The 23,791-nt window shown below is 40.6% G+C and overlaps 1 pseudogene; it reads left to right on the forward strand.

Annotated features, from left to right (window-relative positions):
• LOC102488094 (isocitrate dehydrogenase [NADP], mitochondrial pseudogene) overlaps positions 1–23,791 on the forward strand; it is a 129,674-nt pseudogene that overhangs the window by 73,115 nt on the left and 32,768 nt on the right.

Here is a 23,791-nt window from a genome sequence, read left to right on the forward strand (position 1 = left end):
AAAAAAAAAAAAAAAAAAAAAAAAAAAACTCTCCAAAAAATAAGATATAGTATCCACATAAACTATTATTATATGTTGGAGTAGCATTGATTTCCTGACAAGACTGTAAAGCTGACTTTAGGTGACTTGTATTATCTAGCAGTTCATCAAGGAAAAGCTCATCCTGTTCTGTGTGGATGTGCAGCTCAAGTACTTCAACCTCGCTGTGACCAGACAAATGTCCAGGTCACCATTGACTCTGCATTGGGCACCCAAAAGTACAGCATGGTTAAGTGTGCCACTATCACCCCCAATGAGGTCCATGTGGAAGAGTTCAAACTGAAGAATGTGTGGAAGAGTCCCAATGAAACTATCCAGAACATCCTTGGAGGAACTTTAGGAGCTCAGTATATGTAAAAACATCCCATCCCTCATCTCTGCCCATCACCACTATCAGACACACCTATGGCAACCAGTACAAGGTACATACAAGATGGTCTTCATACCAAAGAATGACAGCAGTGCCAAGGAGTAGGAGGTGTACAACTTCCCCATGGGCAGTGTGGGCATATACAACATGATAAGTCCATCTTGGTTTTACCCATACCTGCTTCTAGAATGTCATCCAGAAGTGGTCACTGCACATGAGACCAAGAACACCATTCTAAAAGCCTATGACAGGCATTCAGGGACATCTTCTATGTGATCTGTGACACACACTACAAGACTGACTTCAACAAGAATAAGATCTGGTATGAGTAACAGCTCATTGACAACATGGTGGCACAAGTCCTCAAATCTCCGGGAGACTTTGTGTGACCCTGCAATAACTATGATGGAGACATGTACTTGGACATCCTGGCCCAAAAATTTGACTCCATAAGCCCGATGAAGTCTGCGCTGGTCTGGCCAAGGCTGCTCAGGAGAACATCACCCATTACAATTAGGACCACCAGAGGAGCCAGCCCATAAGTACCAAGTCCATTACCAGTATCTTTGCCTGAACATGTGACTGGATGGGAACCAGGACCTCATTATGTTTGCCCAGGCTCTGAAGAAGGTATATGTGGGGACCATGGAGAGTGGAGCCGTGACCAAGGACCCGGCAGGCTGCATCCATAGCCTCAACAACATGAAGCTGAACGAGCACTTTCTGAATACCACAGACATCCTGGAAGTCATCAAGAGCAACCTAGAAGAGCTCTGGATAAGCCTCTACCCTGATGGCTGGCAGGAACCCTGTGGGTCCCCTGACACAGCAGAGGGTGAGCATCTCAGCCATTCTCTGGAGGTCTTCGCTGGGACATTTTTTATAAGTGAGATGCTTTAACATGTGTTTTCCCTCATGGTGACATGAGGCAGGAGCAGTATGTCTTACCTCAGCCGGTCAGCATGTTCTGCATACTGTAATTTATAGTGTTCTTGGAACACATGGTGCCCTATTTGGTTTCTAAAATCTCTTCACAAAACTGATTTTTTTTTTTTAAAGTCAACTTTATAGAAAAAGTGTAATTTACAAAAGCCAGTTTCCTCCTGGAAGTTAAATTCACAGAGAACATTAGTCAAGAGTCAAAAGTCTTAAAATTTCCACAATTGAAAATCTCTATTATATGTCAAGGCATTACATATGAAATATAATTTAAGTATTATCCCTTGTGGAAACTAATCTTTTTTATATACTTATCATTTAGGTAGAATTTCTATTAGTCCATTAATGTATATCCTTTTAGGTAGCTTTTTACACATACATGTGTACACTCACCGAGCTTTTAATAAAATCATATTACATGTACTAAAATTAAAAACCACCTTTTTTCTTAAAAATATATCTTAGACATAATTCTGTGTCAACAAATGCAAATATAGTTATTATTTTAATGATTTCACAATATTTCACCATATAGGTAGGTACACTAGGATGAACCAATTGGAAGCTTAGATGACATCCAATTTTGCTATTTTTAGCAACACTGCCATAGCTGTCCCTGTGCATACATCTTTATGTCCGTCCCTGTAAGATCTTAGGATAAATTGCTGCATATGGAACTGAAGAGTCAAAGATATGCACATTTAAAACTTTGCTATGTACTTTCAAACTGTTATTTTCCAGAAAGGTAATTTCATTTTAGATTTTCACTAACTTGGATGAGCATACAGAGACTTATTACAATTAGTAGGTTGAACCATACGAAATTGTCATATTTGTAGCTCAAAACAGCTGAATGTCTATACACTCATATAGTTCAATCCAATAACTCAACTCTAATGTGAGCCAGGTATTTCCTTTCCATTTTGATACTGTGCAGAAAGGGCAATTTACATATCTCCATTGTGCACTCTTGTAGGTGGGAGGGAGGAGGAAATAGAGGCTGTTTTCACTGTCCCTCTAAGAATAAGCAATTATTTTTAATTAAAAAAAAAAACTCCTTTTCTTTTTTTTTTTTTTAAGTTTGCTATAGCACTTGCTGAAGAAAGACAGGAAGAAGAGAGAGACAGAGGGAAGAAAGAATGAGAAACCACTCCCCAGGAGGATGGCCACATCACAATCCCTCCTCCATGCCTCAATCCTCCAGTCTCCATAGTTTTTTTCCCATAGGGTGGGCACCACCACACCCAACAATCCCTTCTCTATTCTCCTCTTGGATTTGGGCATACACACCTACACATGCGCCCAGCATGTTTTTCAAGCTGCTGAATCTGGGACTCTGACCACACAGTCAGCTATGTGGGATCCAGTTGCTTTAACCACCATGCCACCAGCTGGCCTCCTACTTAATTATTTTAATTAAGAAATCTTATTTTGGGGGACATCAGGAAAAAATAATAATTTAAAAATAAAAATATAAAGACATCTTACTTTCCGATCTAAAGACAACCTGTTCTTAAATAAGGTAAAGCATTGATTTTGAGTTACTTGATAACAAAGAGTTGTTCCTTGACTACCCTTTTTTGTCAAGGGATAGAGTCAATAAAACTGAAAAGATGGCTGTGATGGTGCAATTGGCAGCATACTGAACTGAAGTGCTGGAAGCCTCACAGTTAATCATGGGTTTGGATTCCTGGGCCAGGCTGTAACATGCTATGCACATGCACACATGTCCTAGATCCTGAAGAGCTGGAGGACTGCGGAAAAGGGATTAAATGGCAAGGCCCTGTAGAGGGTGCTTGTCTCTCTCTCTCTCTCTTACACACTTCTTCTGTCCTCCCTCCATCCCTCCCTCCCTCATGCATAAACTCTCTATTGTGAATAAAATACACAAGTGAAAAAAAGAAAAGAAAAGAAACTTGTGTTCATTGTCACCGGTCCTTGAACCCATTTTCCTAAGCATAGACTAAATCTAGAGAAATGTCACAGCTAAAAGTTTTTAACTGAATGGCCACATGGTCATTCCTGAATTATATTCCAGGGAGCACCAGTCCTACAGATGCTCTGAGAAGAAAGGTTCCACAGTCACATATGCTGGGAGAACAGGACATCCAGGGTCCCTGCCCCAGGCAGGTCATAGTGCACTAAGACATTCAAAGTTCTGAGATGTTCTGGACTTAAAAAAATAAAAACAAACTGTAATTTTGTTGAATTCTGCTTTCCTCACACTCGTTTGAACACAAAACTCTTTGATCATATAATATTTACTACCATCTAGTGGAATAGGCTTCCAAAAATGTCCAAGTCTTATTTTATTAGGAAAAAAAAAAAAGCAACTGAATTATCAAGGTTACCCAGTAAGTCAATGGCAAAACCAGGATTAGAAGTGTTATCTCAGGCTTTTCAACAGGTATTTATTAGGGGTCTGCTGTATGTCAAAATCTGTGCCAGACACTGGCAAATATAGGGAATAAGACATCCTCTTTGTCCTCAGTGAGGTTATAATTTAGTGGGAGTAAAAGACAAATTAACAGGCAATTTCATTTGTAAAAATCTAGAACATGTGGCTATTGAGCACTTAAAATGTGGCTGCTGAAACTGAATAACCAAATTTTTTATTTAATTTTATTTTAATTCATTTAAATTTAATTTTTTTTTAAAGTGGGGCCAGCAGATGGTGTAGTGGTTAAACTGCTACAATCTCACGTGGTAGATCACAGTTCGAGTCCCAGACCCAGCAGCTTGAAACTCACACTGGGCATATGTGCGTGTATGTCCAAAATCCCAGGGAACCTGAGGAGAAGGGATTACAACGTTGTCATCCCCTCTGAGGGATGATGTCTCACATTCTGTCTGTCTTTCCAGCAAGTGCAGACACCTTATAGCAAAAATCTCTTTTAAAAAAAATTTAATTACGAAATATTTTCTATTAAATGGAGCTTTGTTATTTTGGTAGGACTAAATTTCCCTTTAACAGTTAAAACTTTAGCACCTAAGTCAAGATGAACTTTAAGTGTAAAACACACATCAGATTTTAAAGACTTTGTTCTAAAAGTGTAAAATATCTCATTCATAATTTTTTATTGATTACATATTGAAATGTTAATATTGTGAATATATCGGGTTACATAAAACAGATTACTAAGCCATATTTCATCTTTCCTTTATTTAATTTTTTATAATGTGATGACTAGAAAATTTTAATATATACAGTTTATTATATTCCTTTTAGATAAAACCTAATCTGTGGATCTAACCAAGAGATGTCTAACCAAGTTCTGGGCAAAGCCTCTCAAAAGAAGATGATTTTTATTAAGACCTCAAGAAGGGGAAGGAATGAACCAGAAGAGAAGCCAGAGTGTTCCTAAGAGCAAGGAACAGCTGGGCCAAACACCTGAGGCCGAATAGGGCAGGGCTTCCAATTCTAGACCAGTGTCATCTCCAGGACTCCTCTCTCAGTCCAGGCCACCAAGTGCTTGTCCTACAGGTCACTGCATCTATCCAAAAGTGAAATATCTCTGAAACCACTAGACATTAGGTGCTTGGGAAAGAGCACTTTGTTCACTTTTCACGTGTATTAGAGCTGCTCTTGCATGGGTTACTGAGTCATTCAAAATCTGTGACAATTTTATATTCCTCAAAGGAACCTTCTTTATAGGAAATAACTCCCACTGAAGCAAACATCATATTACTCTCAGTAAGTATGATGGTGATTGGCTCCTGAGGGCTGGCAGCTGGCCTGGAGCAGGGGTAGGGAGGGAGCTCGGCTGCAAAGGGACACCAGGAGACAGGTTAGCAGAATGGCAAGATCATGCTCAGGCTCTGCTAGGTCCATCGCCGATCTGCTGGGTGACACCACCTAAGTCTCACAATCTCCCTGAGCTTCGGTTTCTTTGTTTGCAAATGAGGAAAAATAGCAACCCCCTGTGAGGTGGCTCAACTTCAGCACTGCTGACTTCCAGGTCAGCAGTTCTCTGTCCTAAGAATCTGCCTGTGTATGGCAGGGTGTTCAGCAGCATCTCTGGCTTCTACTCACTACGCACTGGTAGTACTGTCACTCCAGTTGTGACCACCAAAAATATCTCAGGAGACCAGCAGATGGCAGAATGGTTATGTTGTTGGACTTCCAAGTAGTTGACCATGGCTCAAGTCCTGGATTGGCAGCTTAAAACACGCCAGGCGCATGTTTGTGTGCCCAAGATCCTGAGAGGAGAATGGAGGAGAAGGGATTGTGGCGTGGCCATCCCCCCTGGGGGGTGATTTCTCGCTTGCTGTTTTTCTGTATCTCTCTGTCTCTCTGGCAAGCACATGTGCCCTACAGCAAAAATCACTCTTTAAAAAAAAAAAAAGCCTCAGATATTTCCAGATGTCTCCTGGCACAGAACCACTGACCTACAACTGTGAGTTGTGGGGCCAAATAGGATCCTGCCTGAGAAGGGGTGGTACAGGGCTGAAATGGGCAAGTGCGTGCTCAAGGCTTGCTAAACGAACTTATAAAATAAAAGGAGGAAAAGCTCCTGAAGGATGACAATGGCACTTAGCAATCTGCCATTTTGCAAATTTAACCAGCCATCACTTTAGCCCAAGAACCTCTACCTGTTTCCCCTTTTCCTCCCACCAAAAGGAGCCAGGCCTTGGGTCTCCCGAGTAATGTGGGCAGAAAGGCCCTACAAATGGGACATGACTGCCTCAATGGATTTAATGGGGCTTTTTTAATGTGGATAATTATAGGGCCTCTTCTATGCAAGTGCACCAGTTGGGGGAGGCTGCGGGCTCGGGGGCACTGTGGGCCCACATAGCTCAGCTCCGTCGAGCTGATGGTAATGTTATTAAATGTGCTCTCTCCTTTTATTAGGCATCTTAATAACCTCTAAGTTGCACCCAGGAGAGTTGGTGCAGAAAAGGAATTCTGGCCAACCTAATTTGTATTTGAAAATACCCCATAGGCCAACGGAACAAGATTCAGATGAATTTCACAGGCAGCTGAGGGCTACATGAGGCAAGTGTTTCCAAATTGTACCGGATTATTGAATGCAAAATGCCTTCCTCTCTGCCTTCCCCAGCCCCATTCTTTGCCCTCCTTTATCCCCTGCACACACATATGCAACCCACACTCCAGGCACCGGCTAATAAAAAGACTTTAATGTGAGCACACCCCTGTCTACAGGGAAACAACAATAGGAGTTTATATTTACTTACTATGTTTTGGCCCCATTGTATCCTTACAACAACCTGAAAGGATGAGTGTGGTCATTATCTCAATTTTAGGGTTGAGAAAACTGCAGTTTGAAAAGGTTAGTATTTTGTCAGAAAGAATAATACGAGACAATTACAGCGCATGGACATAAACCCAGTTCATCTAACTCCCTAACCATTACTTGTCACCTCTGCATAATGTTTTTCAAAACGTGGGCAGTGACAAGGAAGAAATTCATGTCTTGGTTTACCCTGTTATGGTGACTGCATGCTCCAGATCTGTCCGGAGTGCTGCGGAAAGACACTGCCCCACCCTTAGGGATTGCATAATGGAAATGATATACAATGGAAAGAATGATTTGAAAGAATGATTTAAAGGAATTGAAAAATAGGAGTAGCAACTCACATTCAGTTAATAAACATTTAGTGAGGACCTACACTATGCCAGGTAGTTTTCTGGCTACTAGGAATATTGCCACAGCCACAGATGAAAGCAGTCATTTGTGACACCTTCCAGGTATAGAATGAAGAGAATCTGGCAGTCTTGACTGAAAGGGTAAAAGACAGGCGATAAAAAAGGAGACTCAGATGTCCCTGTGTGGTAGACTGTAAGAATGAGCAACCTATTAGTTGAGGTTAAAGGGCAGGATTTGAGAAAGAGGACAGTAAGTTTGTTTTTAGGCATGTTAAATTCTTTTTTTTTTTTCCCTAAAGGTTTTGCTATAAGGCATGTGCGCTGGCCAGAAAGACAGAGAGAGACGGAGAGACAAAAAGCGAGAGATCACCTCCCAGGGGGGATGGCCACACCACAATCCTTTCTCCTCCATTCTCCTCTTGGGATATTGGGCACGCACGCACACGCTCCTGGCATGAGTTTAAAGCCACCGGGTCTGGGACTCAAACCACGGTCGACTACACGAGAGTCCTGCGACATAGCCATTATGCCAACTGCTAGTCCCAAGGTATGTTAAATTCTAATTGTAGAAGACATATAGTTTCCTATTGCTGCTGTAACATGTCACCACTAGTACAGTGGTTTTAAACAACACAAATTTATTTTCTCACAGTTATGGAAAGCAAAAGTCCCAAAGGAATGCTAAAGAGATAATATCAAGAAGTTGGACTGGTTCTTTCTAGAGGCTCCATAGGAGAGTCTGTTCTCTGCCTTTTCCAGATTCTAAAGCCTGCTGGCATTTCCTGACTTGGACCACATCTCTCCAGTTTCTGTTTCCATCATCACATAGTTCTCTGTCTCTCATTTCTTTTGTGTGCCTCTTACAAGGACATTTGCGATTACATCAGGAGCACCCAGATAATCCTGGATAATCCCCCATCTAAGATCCTATAATGTCACTACATCTGCAAAGTATTCGGGGCCGTATAATTAATGTTTCTTACATTCACAAGTTCCCAGGATTAAGAAATGGACATAGGATGGTTGCGGGGGCAGGAGAGGGGGGTGAGGCTTATTGAGCCCACTGAAGCTATCAGGAAGAGATATCCTACAAGCAGTTAGAAATGTAAGTCCAGAACTTGAAGGAGATGGTATTCATGATGGAGTGAGTGAATTCATGAGTTGAATTCACTTATTCATTCGACCATTAAATGGTGCAGTTGATTTGGAACTCATGTCTATAGCTCATGGTCAGTGAAAGTTTAGATGAGGAGAGACTGCAGTAAGTGAAAAGCAGATAACTGAATTCAACATTTAGGACAATCTACACAGGAGCAGACAGGAAAGGAGAAACCAAGGTGAACGTGTCCAGGTTAACACCCTATCACGCAGCACCGTTTGTTCGGGTTTGTAGGTCATTGGGTGGGTGACTATAGGTTATAAGGAATATGCCATCTCTGGGGTGGGTTGGGGGGCAGACCTTCAGCTAAATTCTTCTTGAGCCGTAGTACCTCTAGAGGGCCTTTTCTCCAGTCTACGTCCATCAATAGTGACTGTGGTTCTGCCCTATTCTTTTCCTCTTTCTTAGCCAAGCGCAGCCATTAAGCACTTCATCCAATCACTGCATCCTGAGCTTGGCTGCCCCAGTAATGGAGGTAGCAAGAATTTAATCCATGGCAGCCTCAGGTGCAGAAAGATAATACTGAATATTTCATTCCTGGGATGATGGGAACTGGAAGTCCCTGGAGATGATCTGGCTGAATCTTTTAAGAAAGCCCTTCCAGGAATCCATTGGGTAACGGGGCTGTTGGCAGTAATAACTGCCACTTGGGCCTTAGCTTCCCAATGGGAGAGGAAGATGCATTAATGCTCAACAGTGCTAAAAGGCTGAGTCCAACTCTGGTTCTAGGAAATGAGCTTAAAATATTATATACACATATATGTATATATATTTTTTTTCCCCCCTGCCTTCAGTGGCTTCCTTTCACCTCTCTGGATCCAAAAGACATTCATCACCAATTTTTCTTTTTTCATTTTTCATAAAAAGCCAAAGAAAAGGAGACTAAAGAGATCTAACAAAGAGAAATCATTTAAGGTACATTTCTTCTCTTTGGGAAATTACCTGCTTTGGCTTACATCTTTAACTCCTCTCAATCTTTAATAGCTAGCACAAGAAGACAGTTAAGTGTAAGAATGGACGGGAGAAAAACAGATGCATTATCAGGGTGGGAAATTGCATAGATTTTGTTGGTAAGTAAATACCATTTGTTAAGCACTGAAGTACTAAAGTGAAAAAAGAGATTATTTTTCCTTAAAAAATTAAGTGTTTTGAAAAACTGGATTAGAATTTTTTTTTCATTACTCTTCACAAAATTGAAAACAGATGGTATGCGCTAGACTTAAGAAAACATAGCGAAAGTGAAAAGGGTCAGTTTCTGTGTAATAGGAAGGTGAGAGGATGTGAAATCTGACCCCTTTGCCCTTCAGCCCTGTATTCAGATGTGATTTGTGACTCTGGCTTGGAGCTGCACACTCCAAAGGAGTAGGATGTGAACTGGAAGTCAGCAACTGGAGGACAGGAAGCTGGGGCCCTATAGGAGCTTAGAGGTGCCCACCTCACCTCTCCCCACTAACCCTGACGTTCTCCCAAAGAAAGCTCCTACAGGAAGTTCTTAAACCAGGCCCATGGAGTCTTCTCCCTCCTCTAAACTCTTCCCTTGCTAACTGGACCATCACTGAGTCCTGTGTCTTGCCTCCCTCGAACAGTGTGAGCTCCATGAAAGAGAGTTGGGTGGCAACCATTAGGAATGTGCATGGTGCCTTTCCCCAGCTCCCAAACCATTTCTTGCTTCATAGAGTAGCCTGAGGTTGGCTTCTTTGTAGACGTACATTTTTATATCCCATATTTCCCATGAACAGTGAACTAGAGTAGGTGCGGAGGATGACTTTAGATGATGGGACATATATATATATTTACAAAAAAGAAAAAAATTAATAAATGGTAAACATTGCAAATTACCCAGTAGAAGGCATTCTCTATTTAGTGGCAATGATGCTATTTTCAGTGTGTCCTAGAAATATATATAAAGAAATCCTCAAAGCATCATGATTACCAAATGAATAGTTTGCAAAAGTGAATTAATATCTAAAAAACATAATGAATTCACATGTAGTTTAAATATTCTTTGAAAAAAATGAAGATGATGGGCATACTGAATTGTTGGAAAGCATTGTCCTAGGCCACTTAGCTCAATACTTTTTATATTATCCAATACATATTTGTGATTTGAATGTATCTCAAACTCTATTGTTTGCTTATAATTATCACTATGGCTTTTTAATTATTTATTTTGCTTTATTTATTTGGTTTTTTTTTTTTTTATTTGTTATAGGGAATGTGAGCTTACAAGGGAGAAACAGAGAGAGGAAAAGTGAGAAAGCAAGCCTCCAGGTCTGGGACTTGAACCATAGTCAGCCATATGGGAATCCAGCTCCATTAACCTCCATGCCACCTGCTGACCCCACTTTGGCTTTTTTATAAATCCTGATAAAACCCCAATAAGAGTATTTGTTAATCAAGTAAGGAAATGAAAGCTTTCAGGGCAATGACATATCATTGCCTTGATGGTCAAAACGATGATCTCTGGTAATACAGACTTCTGTTTAAGTTCTTCATTGTTTCTTTAAAGTGAAGGATGACTTTGAAATGTAAATAAGTACCAGCTCGCTGCCTCACTGGCTCCATTTGCAAAATGGAGGAAGAATCAAAATAATGCATACACAGTGTGGCATGGTGCCTGCCACACACACACACACACACAAATCTGATACATGGTTGCTATTGCCATTAGTAATACTAGTAGCATCAATCGTAACAATAAACATTGACGTTCATATGGAAATCTATGGCTTTTATCCAAGCATTAGAAATGATCCACCCTGTCTCCTGGGTGCCAAGTATTGTGCAAGACCCGAGATTCAACCACAGAACCAGAAACGACTAACTATAAGGCACAAAGGGAAACAGGCTCCAGAACTAGGTTGCCTGTTTTCAAATCTATGTCTTGCTACTTCTAGTGCTGTGGTCTTGGGCAAGTGATCTCTCTATACCTCAATTTTCTCAGCAGTAAAATAGAGATAATAAAATGACCACCTTATAGAATGGTCATGAGCATTAAATAAGTTCGTAGATGTGAAGACCATCAACATTATCAACAAAGTGTCTGAACAGAGTATCCTCGATTTGTTTTAGCTCTTATTGTTGTAGTTCCTGCTTTCACATGGCTACCACATGGTCTTCCACATTCCCCAAAGCAACTTTCCAAACTTTGTATTTGCCACAAATTGTACCCCATCACTAATTCAGAGACAAAGGTGTAGTCTTATGTGTGAGGTTTATCTACTGAGAGCAATTTATCACTGAGACAAATCGATTACTTCATGGAGATTCAGATCAAGCCAATTTTATAATTAGCTAGGATAAACAGTCACCTACATCATGTATTGTCCCAGGTACTAGAAAAATTTCCATCATTGTACGCAACATTTAGAGATCAAAGCACACAAACATGCACACACACACATGCACACTCACATGCATACACCCATTGCATTAAATCTCTAACAAAGCTGTGCTGTTGATGTAAATATCAAGCAAAGCAGCTGCTCACTTCGCACTTGAAGCTAAGGCAAGCACTGACATGAAGGCTTCTGGTGAAATAAAACTAGTTATCCAAACCATCCATGCTTTCTGTACAGACCCAGGAAAAGACAGAAAGAGCCTGATTTTATTTTTTTTTCAATACAATCTTTTCTTTTTCCCCTTATAGAAAATTCAGGCAAATACCTGAGTGGTCAGATCAACACATAATGAACCCAGCCCCAGATGTCGTCAGAATAAATACACATTCTTTTGAGGAGTGAAGCCAGCCAGGTCAAGACATACCAGCCAATGACTGTGGCAGCTCCCCCTGATGGAAATAAAGGCTTCAATCTAGGCTATGCCAGTGCAGCCTCAGACATAAAGGTGATGAAGGGCTGTTTTCAAAGCCCAAAGTCTTGCCTCAGGACCATTTAGAAAACACTGCTGGCAAGGGAGCCATCAGACACACAAGTCAGTGAAATATTATCCCTAATTGAGTGGGCCATTTGAGAATGCAACCAAGAGTGTGTCCAAGGAGTCAGCACTCCCCTTTACAACTCCCCAAGCCCCTCCTGGGTTAGTATCCATTTAAGGAGAGAGAGAGAAAAGACCACTTTCATCACTCAAGTGTAAATGAATCAAAGTATGATATGGATAAGGGAGCAATCAGCTTCCCCTGAAGGCTGATCTGTTAAAGGGAGTGAAGGGTGATTCATTCCGGATGTGGTACTCCTGAAACACACTGCTGGATCATCGATTCCAGAGTCCCTGAACATCCTCAGATACAGAGAGGTATTCAGGAGTTCACTGGGGTGAAGGATGCAGGCAAATTGGTGGCCTTTAAAACTGGGAAGTCCTTGGATGCATCACATCTGGTCACCAAGGGCAAGCCGACATGATCTCTAAGTCACTCCTCAGGGTTCCATTAAGAAGACTCCTGGAGGACCTCATCCCAAAGCCATTTTAGAAAAGCTACGTATCTCCCAATACTAAAGAGGTATACTAAAACCAGCAGTAGCATCCTAGTCTGTTTTCTTTGACCCAAACAGTGCCAGTTCTGTTTTCATTTTCAATATTTGCCATTATTTACATTTCATGGGATTTTGCATCTCTTGAAGATCATCTTCCTTTTCTACATAATGAGAATCAGCTGGAACTTAACAGTATCCACCTACTCAAATGGTCCCCATGGTCTCCTGTTGTGCACCTTGACACATTTACATTAACCGTTCACCCTTGCAGACACAGAATTTTCAACCATTGTCATGAAGTTACTCTGATGCCTATACAGGGAAAAACAATTGACCAAGAATATGTTATAGGCGGAACCTGAACAAAGTAAAAAAATGTCTTCAATTGGCTTGACATGAAACTCCACCCAGCAAACACCTCCTATTAGGTGGTGACAAAATGGTTCATTTAGATCCTGTCTCTTGGAAGGTGTGATTCAACTTGAGGTCACTTGAATTAGCTGTCCATGTTCCATGGGGCCTGCTATATATCCCATTTTTGAAAGTACCAGAGTACCAGAGCCTGGAATATTCTGTTCACGGTGTTTTAGTAAACTTTACAATGAACCCCTATTTCTGAAGATAATCTTAAGCTTTCTGGAAATATTACAGACATAAATACATGCCTCCTGCATATCTCAAAGTTTTACTCTTTCTTCATTCTTGTCATCCTGCAATAAAATTACTTCAAGAGGCCACATAGCAGAGTTGTGAGTAGGGCTTTATATTCTAAGTCCCTGGGTTTGAGTCCCAGGTCTAACTCTTGCTATGTATCTTAAGCAGGTCTCCTTTACCACCCTGAGCCACTTTCTGCTCTTGTACAAAATGAGGTTTTAAAATAATACCCACATAATAGTGTAGATGTAATAATTAAAGTAGCACATATAAACACTCAATATAGTACTTGCTTATATAGCACATATTCTGTAAGTATAAAGTTAAAAAATGAACCTTACAATGTGATCTCTCCACTTATAACTTATTTAACCTTTCACTCTAGTTTTCTTATTTCTCCCATGGGCTACCCACATATCCCCACATGTTGTGCTTTTGCCCTCAGAACTCCTCTCTCATCAGAGCATTCTTGATTTTTCTCTGTATTTACTTGACTCTAATTTATATGTAAAGGCTAATTCAAACCCCCTTTTTCCCACAAAGAGAAAAGCACTCCATGAATTTTCCCTCCTCTGTAATCCAACCTGGGAACTGGCAAATGTTTCAAAACTTCTTAGCCCACCCCATTGAAAATGGTATTGCTGAATACCTGCACATCATCCTGGATGTGGCAAGGAGAAAAATAATGTCTGGCTCTTTCTCCTACCATCACTGCCATATCTGGATCTGTGTGATATAATACACAGATGCACTTTACATATCCCAAAATTTGAAGTTCCTTGTGGAAAAATTCTTTATAACAGCTAATGTCTGCTTCCCTGTCACTATAGCTATTTGTCCCGATATGATAAACTCGAAGGATATTAAAATAAGAATTGTCTCTGTCTCTCATGGAAGGTTAAAAAAAAAATAAACTTTAGAAGTAAAGCCAGCAGGACTTGTTGATAAAAATGTAAAGTTTGGGGATGTAAAAAAGCAATCAAGGGTGATTCTCAGGTTTGGGCATTAAACAACTGAGTGAAGGGTGACCTATCCTGAGATAGAAAACACTGAAGGAGATGTGGGAATTTCCTTGGAGGTGAAAGAGAAATCAAGAGTTCTGGCCATGTTAAATTAGAGGTGTCCATTAGACACCTAAGTGAACCTAGGAAGAGAGCAATTGTATAAGTCTGAAATTCAGGAGAGACACTGAGGTTGGAAATAGAGCTGACTTTTAGTCACAGGGCTGAATGTGAAGGTGGAGAGAAAGAAGACGAAGAGGAGGAAGAGGGAGAAGGAGGAGGAGGAAGAGGAGGAGGAGGAAGGTGCTGAAGGAAGGACTATACAGCCAATTACCAGGATTGAGAGGAGGTAGGCAGTGAGGTAGGAGGAATAACAGGAGACCATGGCATAGCACAAGTCATGTGAAGAAAGTGTTCTAAGAAGGAAGAGTGGTCAGCTGTAATGATGCTGCTGACAGAATGAGTAAGATGAGGCCTGATTATCAGTTACCAAATTTAACAAGATGGTAGCCATTATGCCCTTGATTTGGTGGAGATTAAAGTATGATTACAGAAAAAGAAGAGAAAAGTAGGTACAGTATAGCAAACTCTTCAGGGATGTGTACTATAAAGGGATACAGCTACATGTGTGGCGAATTGTCCATAAGGGACAAGAGAAGCAGAAAAACTGGGTGGAGACTATTAAAATTGTCTAAGTAATTGAACAAGTTGGTCTGTCAGATGTAAGAGGTTTATCCAATTCCACTAAAATCTAAAAATCAGGTAGTTATGTTACTAGTATTCTTGCATAATGAAAGAGTATATATTTTTTGCTTTTATTTAAAGACAGAATTAAAGAGTATTAGAGAAAAATGAGACCTCAGGTTATCTAATCAACCTCAATTACCACTAAACTGTCACTTTCCAAGTAGAGAACCTAAGACTAATACAAGGAGATTAAATGTTCAGAGACAGAATCTGTGTAGAAACAAGATTAGAAACTGGAATGTTCGGTTTAGTACTCTCCATTCAAACCACACGTTCCTCATGTGAAATACGACAGTATATCAAATCTTCACTCAACCAGAGTCAAGAGGGAGAAATTCTTCTTACTTCATGGGAGGTGGACATTTTAAAGTAACAATTAAATATGAGTTTTAGGCTCCAGTTCTGACTTGGCCAGCCATAATCTACGTTACCTTGGTCAAGTTACTTTCCTTCTCTAAATCTCAGTTTCTTCACTCATAGAAAGAGGCTAATAACAGCATCTTCTCCTAGGATTTGTCAGCCTTACCTAGTCTGATGTATACAAAGTCATGCTGCCAGATATCCAGATATTACTTAATAAATGACAGCTGTTGGTAGGATTATTTGTTTATCTCTGTTCAGATAGGAATCCAGGGGCTAACCACAACTTCCCCTGGAAGACCTTAAATACTGGGACATAGGAAAAGGCATGATATTTTTTTTTAAGATTTTTTGTGCAAAAAATGTCTCATAATTTTTCTAATGAAATAATATTTAGAATAATCAGGAAAAAAATTCCAGGTAGGGGAAAGATCATGAGCAAAGTGATCAAAGCAGATATCACGGATGGCATTTGAGGAAAATTATAACACAGAGTAATGGTAAAGCATCATTTGGACAAGAAAAAGGAAATTCAAATTCCTGCTGAAATGGAGTCTATTGTTTTAATGTTGGCCTGCTATATTTGGAGAGTCTCCGTAACTCACAGGCGGTCATAAAAATTTGATCCCTTAACCATACACAGTAAGTCAGACAATTATTTTTATTCTGGTGTCCATTCTAGAGAAGGTAAAATGAGGCTAAGGGAGATTAAGAATTCACTGAAAGCCATGAAATCTAATGAATGCCGGGGCCAAGACTATATACAGTTCAGATCTTCAAGATTTTCTGTTTAGATGTCTGATTACTTGAGAGAGACTAAGAACAGCTTCTGTAGCATTTGATGATTTTATGATGTGCTTTGGGATTTATGGATGTTCCTTTGTTGGTACCTCTTCACCTCATAATCTGCAATGGCAGTGTCTGCCTTTTGTCTATGAAATGTATAAAAGCACCCAGCGGTTGTTAAGTGGTGGGTGCATCCAATAAATACATAAATCATAAAAATACAAAAAGCATATGATGGCTGGTTTCCTTTCTGACAAATCTGCTTCCTTCCTGACAAGAGATGCTGCCCTGTGGTTCTTCACATGGGGAAATAAATGTCATAAGTTATCAACCATTTAGTATTATGCCTTGTATGCACCTAGAGTCCTGTGGGGATTTAAATTTCAAATTGAGGCACATCAGTTATGAGGGCTACTCTAGCCCTGTGCATTGGCAGTCAGTATATCCTTTTAAGAGGTTATTTGAGACCCCGCAGAAAGGTCTCTCCTATCCCAATATCCTTCCTCTCACTAGAAAGAGAGTCTTGTCACAGTCTTTGAAATTTCCACTTTCATGTAGTTCTTTGGGTTAAACTGTTAAAGATCTTTCTCTCAAATATTCCAAAAATCTGTTCAGCTATAAAGTATATGAACTACTCTTAAGTGTTGAAGACATATCAGAAAACAAAAGAGACAAAGATCCTTCCCTGTGGAGCTTGTATTCTCCTGAGAAGTGGAAGGGTGAAGAGCAGTGTTGGGAGATAGGAAATAAATAAATGTAATATTGATGAAATGCCTCATTCAGCAAATACCATCTAAGCACCTGCTCTGTGCAAATCCAGCATAGGTTCTGAGACAGTTTATTCAGAGGTTCGTTTAGAACAACTTACTAGAACAGCCAGCCAGTCACCTAACAAACTCAAGGAAATTTGGGTAACATCAAACTTACCTAGTGTTGAACCCTCAGTGTCTCCCCTCCCTATCCATGAAATCATTTGGTTGAGCTCCATCTCTAGGCCCAGCCCTCATCATACACGAACGGGAAGGACTTAAGCAATACCAGCACCCAACTCTTTGCAATTCCCTTTCCCTGAATAATCCTATAACTAGACTACCTTTATTTCATCAAGAAACATTCCTTAGTGTCTACTGCATATTAAAAGTTAGAGATATAATAATGCATGAGATAATCCCTACTCTCAGGAATTTATAGCTTCTAGCAAGAAGAGGGACAAGTGAAAAACAAATTATAGCCCACGTGCTGAAATCCTATTGCTGCTACTCACAGAGTTCTGACATTTGTCCCCTAGATGCCACAGTTCAAATCCCAGCCTCAACAGCTGCTTGAAAAACAAACAGGACATGTATGTATATGTGTGTATATGTGTGCCCCAAATCTCAAAAAATGGAGAAGACTCACAGCATGACCCCAAGAGGGGTGCACTCTTGCTCTCTCTCTCTCTCTCTCTCTCTAGCAAATGCACACACTCTCTGGCAAAAATAAATAAATAAATAATGAAAGTGCAAGTTTATTTTTCATGCAACACTCCAAGATGAATTTTCCTAGATGGAGAGCATTTTTTTTCTCCGTGTGGTGATTTAGGATCCGGGCAACTTCTATCTTGTAGCTCCACAGCATCCCCTAAGACCTGAAAGGTCTTTATGTTTGGGTAGTAACATAAATTTAACAGAAGAGATACACTGACTCTTGAGAAACCCAGCTAGAAAGGGTTTCTCCCACATTCTAATGGAGAATTAGTCTTGTGACCATCCATGGGTAGAAGGGACACTGAGAAATGTAGTCCCTGCCTAAGCAACTGTCTCTAAGTGCTAGCCACACTGTGGAAAGGGGTAACAAATTTCTGGAGGATAGCGATCTATCTTTGTAGCCACCAGCCCTAGCCCTCTACTAGAATTCTGAAGTTGAGCTGAGTAAAGTGCCTAATATTAAACATGGCCCCATATAAAAGCTACTGTTCTTTCAATGAAGTAAGAATAGCATTAATCAAAGTGTCACTGAACTCAATTCGCTCAACAGAAAATCAGAGGGTAAATTTGTGGCAAACATCTAAGGACAAAATGCCCTTCAGGTGTCTCCTTGCCTGTGGATAAGAGGAAGTCGCCCTGTTTGCACCGTTTCTCATGTATCCATTAAGTGGCCCTCCAACTGTCCGTGTTTTGTGAGTTTGCTGACTGGCCCAGCTCTGCCTCTTGTCTCATTCCCTCTTTCTACCCGCCATGACAGTTTCAGAGTGAACCAGACTATTTGACAGCCTAAGTCCATTTTGGAGGGGAGAATTTAGGAGGTGTTAAACAGAAGGTTGCTTTCACCTCCACGGCCCTGAACCATTAAGGTTTACCTGTCAGAACAGGAGGGAGAATTTGAATATTTCTGATGTATTGCTTTTATTTTTGTTTTGGCAGCTTCCGCTCCAAATTCAGGTTTCCTCGATGGCGAGACAACACAGAATGCATTGCTCTGTTGTCAGGATCATGAATTACTGCTGTATTGATGACACTGGAACAGTGTGATATGAATATCTTTCTGCGAATAAATACAGTGTAAGCCCCATATTTCTTGTTGTTCATTAGAATGACCTGAATCACTAAAGCGAGAACATTCCTATATCAGAAAATTCTTCTCCTTAGAATTCCACTGTTCCTTTATTGCAAGAGAAATTAGATTATCAGTTGGTACCATCAACCTTGCAATCATGTTTATACTAAAAAAAGAAAACACATATTAATTCTCATCAAATTCATATTATGGAAAATGACTAATGATTCCACCTCTATTACTCCATAGATAATAGAATCTACCTCCTAGGGTTTGGGGGAGATATAAGTGGGGTAATATATAAAAAGTGGTTAAGCACTTTCTCTTAACACGTAATTGGCACTTACTAAATATTCCTGTAATGGTTAATTATAGGAGGATTAACAGAAACCCAGATTTCTGGTAAAGCATTATTTCTAAGTATGTCTGAGAGTGTTTCTGGAAGAGATCGGCATTTGAATCCATCCCCCACATCCTCAGACCTTTGACCTTAAACTGAGAGTTCAAGTGATCATGCCATCCCTAGTTCTGGGGGCACTGGACTTGGACTAAACTATGCCATTGGCTTCCCTGGCTCTCCAGCCTACACATAGCCTCTCATGGGACTACTCAGCCTCCATAATCACATGAGCCAATTTCCTGACTAACTCCTTCATCATCTACCTATCTACCTACCTGTACTGTTGGACCTCTCACTCTTGGGAACCCTAATTATTGCAGTTCCCTTTCCTTAGTATATTTTGTCTCTATTAGATAGCTATTGCCCTATTTGGATCTAACACTCCAATTTTTATTTGAAAAACATTTTTTAAGTTTATTATTTCTCCCATTAGGAAGAAATACAGAGAGAGAGCACACCAACAGAGTCTTGATGTTGTTATACACACACACACACACACACACACACCTCCAGCTCTAACTGGTCTTCAGTCATGAGCAAGAAAGTGTCCAGTGTACTCTGGGAGGTCTCTGGACTTGAATGGGGAACCTTCCCATGTGGGTTTGCCTCACAGAATGTTGTATTTTACAGCTGTTCTATCTCCTTACCAGAAGCCCAGGCATCTAGACTCAAGCTGGATAGCTACATCCCAGGAGTTGACTACAAAGTGGGGAACCAAGGCAAGTGTTCTGAGATGAAAAGTCAAACTGTTTCACCAATCTAAAGAAGTCAGGTAGGGTGAGAGAACACAAGTACAAGTTCATCAGAGCGAACCAGAGAAAGCAGATCTGATAGGAGACAAAGTAGAAACAGAGAAGGCAGAGCCTGGAGGAATTCCTCAGCCTATATGGGCAGGAGGGCAGGGACACTCATAATGTTCCTTTGAAACAGGAATTATTAACCATCTTTCACAGATGAGGTTCAGACAAGTGAGGTGTCTTGCCCAAGATCATATAGCTAGTAAGAAATAGAAATAAGACTGGATCCAAGCCTTCTAACATCCAATTCATGATGCAAGCTTCAGACAATTAACCCCAGCTTGTCCTCTCCACTTTCTCTGCTCTCGGCAAATCTATGTGCCTGTTGATAAGCAAGAAAGAAGCCAACTAAGCCAAGATATTCATGTTTCTACTAAGCTGGGACCATACTCAGAATTCCTAACTTCTGATAACTGTGTCTACTCTGTGTCTATTTAAAATAGTGTTTGAGTCTTCACTGTCCCTGAGTCCTGGAGCCTGGGTTGGGTGCATTACACCAGTGTCCTCACTGCCCCCATATGTCCCCTTCATTGGCATTTGTCACAGTGTGTTGCAGTGTTCATTCCCTTATCTGCGTTCCCTGTTTGTCTACAAATCAATGAGACCAGAGACTATGACTATTTGAAACTCACTGATAGTCCCCAAGGCCTAGCACAGAGCCCGGCACACGGTAGGAGCTTAATAAATATTTATCAAATTAATGAGTGAATGGATGATCAAATAGCACCTCTCATGCTGAGCTAGAATTCCCAGCTGTACTAACATTATTCATTCTCCCCCTAGATTTTTTGATTTCCCATGATAGCAGGCACTCTAACAGCCAGAATCTCCAGGAGTATTGTCCTCATTGCCCAGTCTCTGAAACAGAGTAGACACTGAACACTTATATTTATGGGATGCATCCATGAGAGAAAAATGTCTATAGCTATGCCACTTTTTATTTTTTTTTACCAATTCTATAACTACATTCTATACCTAGAGCACATTGTGTTGTTTTTGTTTGTTTGTTTGCTTGTTTTTTGTTTTGTTTTGTTTTGTTTTGTCAGAGGGCACATACACTAGCCAGGGGATGGGGAACAAGAAAGCACCCCCCCCCCATGGAATATGGTCACACCACAATCCCTTCCCCTCCATTTCTCCCTCCTTTTGGGATTTGGGACATGCATGCACATGTGCTTTGCATTTTTCAAGCTGTCGGGTCTAGGACTCAAATCACATGGTTGGCCATGTGGGATCCAGCCATCTTAACCACCAGGCCATGATGGGCTGGCCCTAGAGTAGGTTTTTGGAAAATCAAGCCTATTCATATCACCTTACTTCTTTAAACTCTTTAATGACTGCTTTTAGTGTCCAGATAATAAGACTCCTAAACTCACCTACAGAGAGTCCTGCCTGAACCACTGACTAGAATAGGGCAGGACAGGATGGCCCACTATTTGGGGGTTGTAAACTCCTGAGAATTTGATGAACACTATGACCCCTCTCTCCAGAAAAAAAAAAAAAAAATCATATACTTATGAGCATTTGCTTTTATAAAGTCGATAGACCCTCTGATGTCCAATCTCAGACCCTCCTGAGACCCCGAACCTCAGGTTAGAGGCATTTAAGTGGCCCACCAAGTCTGCCTTCAGAGTGAGGAGAGCGGTCTGCACTGCTAAGCACCTTTCCACAGCTCCTCAAGTACATGGAAACCCACCCCCACCAAGTGCCAGCTCTCTGTTAGTTAGCAATTCAGAATGACTTTTCAGAGCAATCCCTCAGTCTCCCATGATACTTGTCTGACAACCCCTTAATCTTGGCAAGAGCTGCATTAAACCAACCTGTCATCATCGTTGTCGCACGCAGTGGCAGCTCACAGAGACACACGCTCACTGAGAACCAGACTCTTCAATCCGTTAAAAGAAATTACAATTTCAGGAGCCTGTTGCTCCACAACCAGCACTCAGGAATAGACAGACAAGGCATGCCAAGAGGTACCAGGCCAAATTCAGGCTGGAGGTGAGTTACTGCTCTCCTAGGGGCTGTCAGGGGTCTGGAATGTTTAAACAATCACTGCTTTCAAAATGCAGGTCTCTGTCCCATTGGATTAAAACAAAGGAACGGAACCATGATATAAAAACATGTTAAAGGAAATATGCTGAGAATGAGATTCATTTTGACAAATTCAAAGAGCCCTATTGTTACCGTGGTTCTAAAAAGGTTTCTTCAGTTATTTTTGTGACCGATGAATTTTGATTATTTTTAGAAAGAAAAAAATAAAGTCATATCTAGCTTACAACCCCAGATATTTTAGAAACTTCAAGGCAAAATAAAAACAAGAATAATAAAAAGACATGATTGGTGGGGCTGGCCAAGTGGGATGGTAGTTAAGGGCACTGGACTCTCACATGACCAACTGTGGTTCAAGTCCCGGACCTGGTGGCTTGCTTTCCCGCTTTCCCTCTTTCTCTCTTGCTCTCTCACTCTGGCCCTCTCTGGCCAAATTTTAAAAATTAATTAATTAATTAATTAAAAGTTAAATAAATAATTCATTTTAAAAAAAGACATGATTGAGACCAGCAGATAGTGTGATGGTTAAAGAACTAGATTCCCAGCACGGCTGCCTGCCATTCAAATCCCAAACTTTGTGGTTTGCTTCCTTACTCTCCCTCCCTCTCTCTCTCTCTGTCTCTCTCTGGTGAGTTCATGTTCCCTACAGCAAAAATTAAAAACTAATTATAATAAATTAAATAATTCTTAAAAAAAAAGACATTGATCAAAAGGCACGTATGGTCAAATCCTTCTTTGGAGATAAACCTTTTACAAACTCCATATTTTTCTTCAGTTGATAATATTCCTTTTTTTGTGTATTCCCTCATATTCTTCTCATATTGCCCAAGTACAGAGTTAAGGTAAGTTACAGTGCCTCTCTAGACCCTAGCTCTGCAGCTCTGAGACCTTCTCTAAGTAGTTGGGAAGACTGATAAACTCTATAGTTTATTGGATTATTATTGCAGTTGTAAACTAACATTTTTGATTCACATTTTTAAAGCTTATTTATTTTGCTTCACATTTTAAAGGTCATTTATTCCATGACCAAAAAAGGAAAAGAGAGAGAGATCCCAACAATGTCTTGATACTGTGATTCAAATCCAGCTTCAGCCAGCCCCACACAGTAAGCACATGTATGCCTCAAGTACAGGGAAGCAGGGAGGTCTTCAGACATGAGTCAGGACCTTCCCATGTGGGCCATGCACAGTATGTCATTTTGCTGCTCTGCCATTATCCAGCCCCCTACAGTAACATTTTTAGATCCTGTATCAATGCTAAGCACTTTCAAATCCTTTATTCAGATATTTACTGAGAATCTACTGTGTTAGAAGGACTGCAGAATTGGCCCTATTCTCGGCCCTTCTACCTTGGACACAGTGACCTGTACTGCCCCTTGACTCTGTGTTTGGCCAGGTGACTTATTTTGATTAGTGGGATGTTAGCAGGTATAAAATAAGAAGAACCATGGGGGGTGGGGGGAGATTTGTACATTCCAAGTGCACTCTGGTAGCCCTACCATTACCACGAGAATATGCCCAGGCTAGTCTTCTGCAGGGAGAGAGATATGAAGCAAAACAAGTGGCCTAGGTGCCACAGATAATAACCAGTTGACCCTCAGACCCTTGAGCAATCCCAGACAGGGTCAGCAGACCTACCTAGCAAACCTCCAAATGACCCTTGACATGTGAACAATAAATTGACATTTTATATCACTACAGTTCTGTAGATAGTTGTTACACAGCATTTTAACAATAGGTAACTCGTAGGCCAGTTACGTTCTAAGCACTATTCTAAAACATATCATACAGCAGTAAACGAAATGGACAAGACCCTGTCCCTTACATTCCAGATTACATTGCCTAATTCAAAATGGATAGCAACTTTATAAAATAAGCTACTTTCCCACTTACACACGAGGAAAGTAAGGGAAAG

This window comes from Tupaia chinensis, unplaced genomic scaffold (genome assembly GCF_000334495.1).
Source record: "Tupaia chinensis unplaced genomic scaffold, TupChi_1.0 Scaffold143796_1, whole genome shotgun sequence".
In the NCBI taxonomy this organism is placed as follows: Eukaryota; Metazoa; Chordata; class Mammalia; order Scandentia; family Tupaiidae; genus Tupaia; species Tupaia belangeri.